General features: G+C 43.4%; 1 long non-coding RNA gene across 2 annotated transcripts in view; it reads left to right on the top strand.

Moving 5' to 3' along the window:
- The window catches only part of LOC119309266, an 11,013-nt gene extending 3,157 nt beyond the window's left edge, over positions 1-7,856 (top strand). The window contains exons 2-5 of one of the 2 annotated variants that reach the window (XR_005150417.1): positions 6,479-6,547; positions 6,622-6,676; positions 7,178-7,237; positions 7,447-7,856. This is a non-coding gene — a long non-coding RNA (uncharacterized LOC119309266). Of the gene's footprint in view, positions 1-5,705; positions 6,548-6,621; positions 6,677-7,177; positions 7,238-7,446 lie in introns of those variants that run through there. The other variant, XR_005150416.1, reaches the window with a different exon arrangement.
- Positions 7,857-8,970: the final 1,114 nt, after the last annotated feature.

Here is an 8,970-nt window from a genome sequence, read left to right as displayed (position 1 = left end):
TCTCGGTTGGTGGCACCAACCGGGACTAAAGGGTGGCATTAGTCTCGGTTGGTGGCACCAACCGGGACTAAAGGGTGGCATTAGTCCCGGTTGGTGCCACCAACCGGGACCAATTCCCCCTTTAGTCCCGGTTGGTGCCACCAACCGGGACCAAAGGCCTTGTGCTGCCCCGCGCCAAATGTTTAGTCCCACCTCGCTAGTTGAGAGGGAGCCGCACCAGTTTATAAGGTGCGGTGCGGCTCCCCTCTCGAGCTCCTCTCTAAAGCAGGCTTTCGGGCCTAACTCTGCCATCTGTGCCTGTGGGCCTACTGGGCCTTCCACGGGCCTGAATCCTGGCCCATAGGGTTTCTAGTCGTATTCAGGCCGTGGGGGCCGAGTAGGTGGCATTTTTTTGTTTTTTTTGTTTTATTTGTTGATTTATTTAGTTTATTTTGGTTCTACTTACAACAAAATACTTATTGTTGCTATTTTTATTTTTTTCAGTTTTTTGTTCTGTTTTCTGCATTATTTAGTTTTTGTTGTTTTTTGCTTTATTTTTTAATTCTTTTTGCTTTCAGTTTTAGAAAAATTATAAACTTTCTATTAGTGCCATTAGTTTTCAAATCTGAAAACTCTTTTTTTGTTTCCTTTGTTGCTTTATTTATTTTATTTTTTTTCTACTTACAACAAAATACTTATTGTTGCTATTTTTATTTTTTTCAGTTTTTTGTTCTGTTTTCTGCATTATTTATTTTTTGTTGTTTTTTGCTTTGTTTTTTTAATTCTTTTTGCTTTTAGTTTTAGAAAAATTATAATCTTTCTGTTAGTGCCATTAGTTTTCAAATTTGGAAACTCTTTTTTTGTTTTCTTTGTTGCTTTATTTATAAACCGGTGTGAGCGCCCTTCGGTTGGCGAGGTTTTAAAATTCATAGTTTTCAAATGAACTCTGAAAAAGTTGGCATAGCATGTGCATATACAAAACGGACAATGGTATCATACACGTCTGTTACAAAGTTGGCATGTTATCATCATAATAGTTGCGGGAGAAAGTCTTCACTTTTTCTTCGCTTGTGTCGTTTGCTTATTGCGCCGTAACCATGGATAATCTTCATCGTTTATCAGGATGCTTGGGTCAGCCTTGACTTTGAAGGGGGGAATTTCATGAAACTTTTCATACTCTTCAGACATGTCTGTCTTGCCCTCCACTCCCAGGATGTCCCTTTTTCCTGAAAGAACTATGTGGCGCTTTGGCTCATTGTATGATGTATTCGCTTCCTTATCTTTTCTTTTCTTCAGACTGGTAGACATGTCCTTCACATAGATAACCTGTGCCACATCATTGGCTAGGACGAACGGTTCGTCAGTGTACCCAAGATTTTTCAGATCCACTGTGGTCATTCCGTACTGTGGGTCTACCTGTACCCCGCCTCCCGACAGATTGACCCACTTGCACTTAAATAAAGGGACCTTAAAATCTACTCCGTAGTCAAGTTCCCATATGTCTGCTATGTAACCATAATATGTGTCATTTCCATTATCGGTTGCTGCATCAAAGCGGACACCGCTGTTTTGGTTGGTGCTCTTTTCATCTTGGTCAATCGTGTAAAATGTATTCCCATTTATCTCGTATCCTTTCCAAATCATTACAGTCGAAGATGGTCCCCTGGACAACAAGTACAGCTCATCACAAACAGTGCTGTCACCTCTGAGACATGTTTCCAACCAACTGCTGAAAGTCCTGATGTGTTCACATGTAATCCAGTCGTCGCACTGCTCCGGGTGTTTGGAGCGCAGACTGTTCTTGTGTTCATCGACATACGGGGTCACCAAGGTAGAGTTCTGTAGAACTGTGTAGTGTGCTTGAGACCAAAAATATCCGTCCCTGCATATTATTGAGTCCCTTCCAAGCGTGCCTTTTCCAGTCAGTCTCCCCTCATACCGCGATTTAAGGAGACCTATCTTCTTAAGGCCAGGAATGAAGTCAACACAAAACCCGATGACATCCTCTGTTTGATGGCCCATGGAGATGCTTCCTTCTGGCCTAGCGCGGTTACGAATATATTTCTTTAGGACTCCCATGAACCTCTCAAAGGGGTACATATTGTGTAGAAATTCGGGCCCCAAAATGACAATCTCGTCGACTAGATGAACTAGGACGTGCGTCATGATATTGAAGAAGGATGGTGGGAACACCAGCTCGAAACTGACAAGACATTGCGCCACATCACTCCTTAGCGTTGGTACGATTTCTGGATCGATCACCTTCTGAGATATTGCATTGAGGAATGCACATAGCTTCACAATGGCTAGTCGGACGTTTTCCGGTAGAAGCCCCCTCAATGCAACCGGAAGTAGTTGCGTCATAATCACGTGGCAGTCATGAGACTTTAGGTTCTGGAACTTTTTCTCTGGCATATTTATTATTCCCTTTATAATCGACGAGAAGCCAGTCGGGACCTTCATACTAAGCAGGCATTGAAAGAATATTTCTTTCTCTTCTTTCGTAAGAGCGTAGCTGGCAGGACCTTCATACTGCTTCGGAGGCATGCCCTCTTTTTCGTGCAAGCGTTGCAGGTCCTCTCGTGCCTCAGGTGTATCTTTTGTCTTCCCATACACGACCAAGAAGCCTAGCAGGTTCACGCAAAGGTTCTTCATCACGTGCATCACGTCGATCGAAGAGCGGACCTCTAGGTATTTCCAGTAGGGTAGGTCCCAAAATATAGATTTCTTCTTACACATGGGTGCGTGATTCTCAGCGTCATTCGGAACAGCTAGTCCGCCGGGACCCTTTCCAAAGATTACGTGTAAATCATTGACCATAGCAAGTACGTGATCACCGGTACGCATGGCGGGCTTCTTCCGGTGATCTGCCTCGCCTTTGAAATGCTTGCCTTTCTTTCGACATTGATGGTTGGTCGGAAGAAATCGACGATGGCCCAGGTACACATTCTTCCTGCAGCTTGCCAGGTATATACTATCGGTGTCAAGTAAACAGTGCGTGCATGCGTGGTATCCCTTGTTTGTCTGTCCTGAAAGGTTACTGAGAGCGGGCCAATCATTGATGGTCACGAACAGCAACGCCTTTAGGTTAAATTCCTCCTGTTTGTGCTCATCCCACGTACGTACACCATTTCCATTCCACAGCTGTAAAAGTTCTTCAACTAATGGCCTTAGGTACACATCAATGTCGTTGCCGGGTTGCTTAGGGCCTTGGATGAGAACTGGCATTATAATGAACTTCCGCTTCATGCACATCCAAGGAGGAAGGTTATACATACATAGAGTCACGGGCCAGGTGCTGTGATTGCTGCTCTGCTCCCCGAAAGGATTAATGCCATCCGCACTTAAAGCAAACCATACGTTCCTTGGGTCCTTTGCAAACTCATCCCAGTACTTTCTCTCAAATTTTTTCCACTGCGACCCGTCAGCGGGTGCTCTCAACTTCTCGTCTTTCTTACGGTCCTCACTGTGCCATCGCATCAACTTGGCATGCTCTCTGTTTCTGAACAGACGTTTCAACCGTGGTATTATAGGAGCATACCACATCACCTTCGCAGGAACCCTCTTCCTGGGAGGCTCGACGTCAACATCACCAGGGTCATCTCGTCTGATCTTATACCGCAATGCACCGCATACCGGGCATGCGTTCAGATCCTTGTAGGCACCGCGGTAGAGGATGCAGTCATTAGGGCATGCATGTATCTTCTCAACCTCCAATCCTAGAGGGCATACGACCTTCTTTGCTGCGTATGTACTGTCGGGCAATTCGTTATCCTTTGGAAGCTTCTTCTTCATTATTTTTAGTAGCTTCTCAAATCCTTTATCGGGCACAACATTCTCTGCCTTCCACTACAGCAATTCGAGTATGGTACCGAGCTTTGTGTTGCCATCTTCGCAATTGGGGTACAACCACTTTTTGTGATCCTCTAACATGCGATCGAACTTCAGCTTCTCCTTTTGACTTTCGCATTGTGTCCTTGCATCGACAATGACCCGGCGGAGATCATCATCATCGGGCACATCGTCTGGTTCCTCTTGATCTTCAGCAGCTTCGCCCGTTGCAGCACCATCGTGCACATCGTCTGGTGCATCTTGATGTTCAGTAGCATCACCGTATTCAGGGGGCACATAGTTGTCATTGTACTCTTCTTCCTCGCCGTCTTCCATCATAACCCCTATTTCTCCGTGCCTCGTCCAAACATTATAGTGTGGCATGAAACCCTTGTAAAGCAGGTGGGTGTGAAGGATTTTCCGGTCAGAGTAAGACTTCGTATTCCCACATATAGGGCATGGACAACACATAAAACCATTCTGCTTGTTTGCCTCAGCCACTTCGAGAAAATCATGCACGCCCTTAATGTACTCGGAGGTGTGTGTGTCACCGTACATCCATTGCCGGTTCATCTGCGTGCATTATATATAATTAAGTGTGTCAAAAATCATTACAGAACATCATGAATAGATAATTAAGTGACCAAATTAATAGAAGTTCATCATCACATAAAAACCAAAGTAGATACATAGTTCTCATCTAACAACATAAAGCTCTGCAGAGCATCTAAATTAATTAAACCATACATTGAAACTATGTAAAACATTTCAATGAGAAAACAAATGCGATCATAATCGCAACCAAGGTAACAACTGATCCAACGGCATAATGATACCAAGCCTCGGGATGAATGGCATATTTTCTAATCTTTCTCATCTTCAAGCGCATTGCATCCATCTTGATCTTGTGATCATCGACGACATCCGCAACATGCAACTCCAATATCATCTTCTCCTCCTTAAGTTTTTTATTTTTTCCTTCAAGAAATTGTTTTCTTCTTCAACTAAATTTAACCTCTTGACAACAGGGTCCGTTGGAATTTCCGGTTCAACAACCTCCTAGATAAATAAAATCTATGTCACATTGGTCGGCATAATTTTCATAAACAATAAATGAACCAATAGTTATGAAAAGATAATATATACCACATCTGAATCATAGACAGGACGAGGGCCGACGGGGGCGGATACCAAAACCATCGGCGCATTATATAAGATGCAATAATAAAAGTAAGAAAATAATATAAGTATCTATCTAAACAAACAAGTAATAATATTTTTCCTTTCAGAAAGAAGATAAGAACAAGAGGCTCACCACGGTGGTGCCGGCGATGAGATCGGCGCGGGTGATCGACGGCGGTGAAGACAGGGACGGGGCGTGACGGACCGCTAAACCTAGATAAATATTGAGGAAAATGGAGCTTGGCGGTCGAGCTTGGAGAGGAGAAACCTTAAGTAGTGTGGCTCGGGCATTCCATCGAACACCTTGTGTGCATAGGAGGTGAGCTAGAGCACCACCAAGCCCTCTCCCCCTCGGCCAGAAAAAACAGAGCAGTGTGCTCTGCTCTTGCGCGAGGGGCTATATATAGGCACCACTATTGGTCCCGGTTGGTGGCATGAACCGGGACTAAAGGTAACCCTTTTGGTCCCGGTTCATGCCACCAACCGGGACCAATAGTGATGGGCCAGAAGCCAGGACCATTGGTCCCGGTTCGTCCCACCAACCGGAACCAAAAGGTCCCGACGAACCGGGACCAATGGCCCACGTGGCCCGGCCGGCCCCCTGGGCTCACGAACCGGGGCAAATAGCTCCATTGGTCCCGGTTCTGGATTGAACCGGGACTAATGGGCTAAACTGGCCTGGACGAAAGCCCTGTTTTCTACTAGTGTCGGCACCACCACTCCCTCTCTCTTCGTCAACCTCTCGGTCTATCCTCCCGCCGTCTGGTGCCACCCACGACTGGGGCGGCGGCTAGCAGCAGGGCCTTGGGGGAAGGTGACACCGGCGGGGATGCGGTAGCTGGGAGGCGAGAGACAGCTGTTGGTGGTACCTGCAACTGGGGAACCTGCTCGGTCTGGGCTTGGCGACGGCAAGGACGCGCATCACCACCATCCCAGATGATCCATGTCGCATCTCCTCTTCCACCTACCATCCTTCTCCACCTAAGTGTTGGTGTGAGTTCTTGGCCGTGTGGCGACCAACAGCAATCAACAGCAAGTAGGCGGATCAAGATCCGTCCAGCCACAAGCAATTGCCGACCGGTGAAAAAGTTGATTTGTTTGTGTGCAGAACCGTGTTATGCTATGCATGTCACCCACAAATGAATCACTATATTTACAATTTCTTTTTCTGGTTATTTACCGGATGAATTTTATTTTGATTTAGCACTCCAATCCGTCAAGTTTGTTATCGGTTTGTTTGTTGCATGGCCAAACATTAGTTTAATTTATAAAATGGATTGCGGGTTCATCCGATAGATTTTGGCATATATTTCAATGACCTACCATGTATTCGAACTATAAATGTAAAAAGATATATGTTATAGGTAATCTCATCATTCCCGTGTCAAGAGGTGAGTTCAATCAAATCCATTCCATTTAGTCTCTCTAACCAAGCATCTAAATGGAACTGTTCTGTATTCCACATAATTGTCTATTCCAAACACAGGAACGCAACCGACCGGTTCAAGTGGAATGGAACATCTTTTCAACAACATTGGCCTGCTTAATCTTTACGGTGAGCTTTACTTATCTGAATGTTGTTTTTTCATGATTGGCAAACTTGATAATTAAACATCTCTTTTTCATCAGGGCACCGTAGTAGATTATAATTGTATCTATTCCCCCCTCTCTATATACTCCCAAGGTATGACCTTTTGAACTTTCGTGTAGTTTCATTACAACAGTAGTATGCACAAGTTCAAAAATCTCAATTTTGTTTTAAAAAGTTCAAGACTCTCAAATGCACCTCGGGTAGAACTTCATTGGTTTTGCCTGGACTTGCATTTCAGTTGTAGTATGTTGTGATCGGTAGTTGTTTCCTTGACTACAAATTCAGAGTTGATTGGAATTTTGTGTCAGAGCTAACATCACTGAATCTGTCGGCGACACCATACACCGCTTGCAGTTCCTAGCTTCTCTCCTTGAAGCATGTCATCTATAGCATGCGTGCCTAATCCCACAACCATTTTTTTCTCTCTGATGACTTTCTAAATTGCAAATTAATTTGGTCCCAGATCATGCAACAGAAGGGTAGCACTTGGACCACCCTGACATTTTTGTACTCCCAATTTTATTTTCAATAATTTAGTGATTGATATCGTATTATATAATTCCTATTTTAAAATTGTTGATTCAAACTTGCTAGGATTCTTGACGATGTGCGGTAAGACGTCTGCTATCAATCAAATTTGGAATTCTTGAGAAGGTAAGGATGTTTCTCTCATTTGTAATTTTTAGAATATTCGTCACCTTTAGCTGCAACTATTTTTTACTTGCTTTACCCAGTTATATTTCTACAATAATTTGCCAATGTAATTCCCGCCCTCTTTGTTATCCATTTCTCTTTACTTGCCTCCTCCACATTCATGATATAACCACTTCCCTATAAGCTTGCCTATCGTTGTATCCGCACAGGAACCCCTCCCACTGGAGTTGTGGCATCCACGCACATGAGGTGCAACTGTGCCATGGTGGCATGGCTTTGGAGCAGGAGCTATGCTTGCTGCCACCGCGAGATATTCACGCACATCCACATATGCGCCATCCGTACACATGAGGTGCATCTGTCCCATGGTGTCCTCGCTTTAGAGCTGGAGCTGTGCTTGCTACTTCCGCGAGATATTCATGCACATCCACATATGTGCCTGACCTTGCCGCCTCTGCCTGATGTGATGCGATTTTGGCACATGCAATGCTGAAGAGGCACGTGACAATTTCCATTTGCCTATGCTTTCTTTTACTATTCTTTTCTTTTCATACATGTTCATTACGCTTGGTTACGACAATGAGATATCATCTAAGGAATGATTAATCATCAAGAGGTGTACAAGGTAAAGCAAGGAATACATCAACTGTCTTGAGTATTGGCGAGTGCTTACATCATCTTAATGCCAATGGATCTTCGCTAATAAAAAAAGATTATCTCGCAATATCACCTTAGGCTATTTGCACATATTGCGCTATTTTGGTATAAAAAAGAATATGCATGCCATAATCTGAACCGGAGAATGAACTGGGTCCAAACATATATAGAATGGTTAATGATCATGTGAAGACATTAGGATGGAGGATGGGGTCATGAACAAAAAGTTCTAGCTACTTCATACATGCAGCTTGAATTTCCTTTCATATCTGCTGGTGGTTAAAGTTACTTCTCTTCTGCCATATCATATCCAGTAGTAAATTGAAAGCACCCATATGTGCAGAACTCACATGTGAGTTTCAGTGCTATGTCTTAGGTTTAGTTTCTTGATCACAAAAAAAGATGTTACTCCTATAATTTGATAATATCCTTTTATTATATACAATGATTTCATCCTAAAGCTAAATTCATGTGTCGTTACATAGTGGACGTTTCTTTAAACCATACCTTCCCATAGCAACGCGCGGGGAATCATCCAGTTAGTGAAAATCTTAAGCACAGCACTGGCAGTACACCAACTTTCTGAGCAGTTTCATTTTACTAACAAGCTCAGGAACTTGCTCCAACCACTTTTATCGTCAACTGTGCATGTGGAGTACAATTGTCCGGCCTCATCCAAGTTTGGTTCACGCACGCGCTAAGAGCATCTATAATTGGAATGAACAAATATGACCCCTTTATATATGCACAGTTTTTAATATGTCAAATGATAAGTGTCACACCACATGTGGCACGAAGCAACATGGCTAAAATGCCCCAATACAATCCATTTTATCACGTCAAATAGATGACATCAGCGGAATCGTTTAGGTTTTCAGATTTAAAGATGTTTTATCTCCTAAGTAAAAATCTGACTATGTATTCGTTTTTAGCATTAAGTCCGTCTCGGCGAGATCTTCAAAACAAGATCTCATATTGATATGTTTCGAAGACTTTTTTTTAGGCCAAAAGTTTCCATGATGTTTACACAAAAGTTGTCATGATATGTTTCATCTATTTTTTTTCTTCTAGATTTA

Source organism: Triticum dicoccoides, chromosome 1B (assembly GCF_002162155.2).
Source record: "Triticum dicoccoides isolate Atlit2015 ecotype Zavitan chromosome 1B, WEW_v2.0, whole genome shotgun sequence".
In the NCBI taxonomy this organism is placed as follows: domain Eukaryota; kingdom Viridiplantae; phylum Streptophyta; class Magnoliopsida; order Poales; family Poaceae; genus Triticum; species Triticum dicoccoides.
The sequence above is the reverse complement of the archived record's forward strand: the minus strand, read 5'-3'. Positions and strand labels throughout refer to the sequence as shown.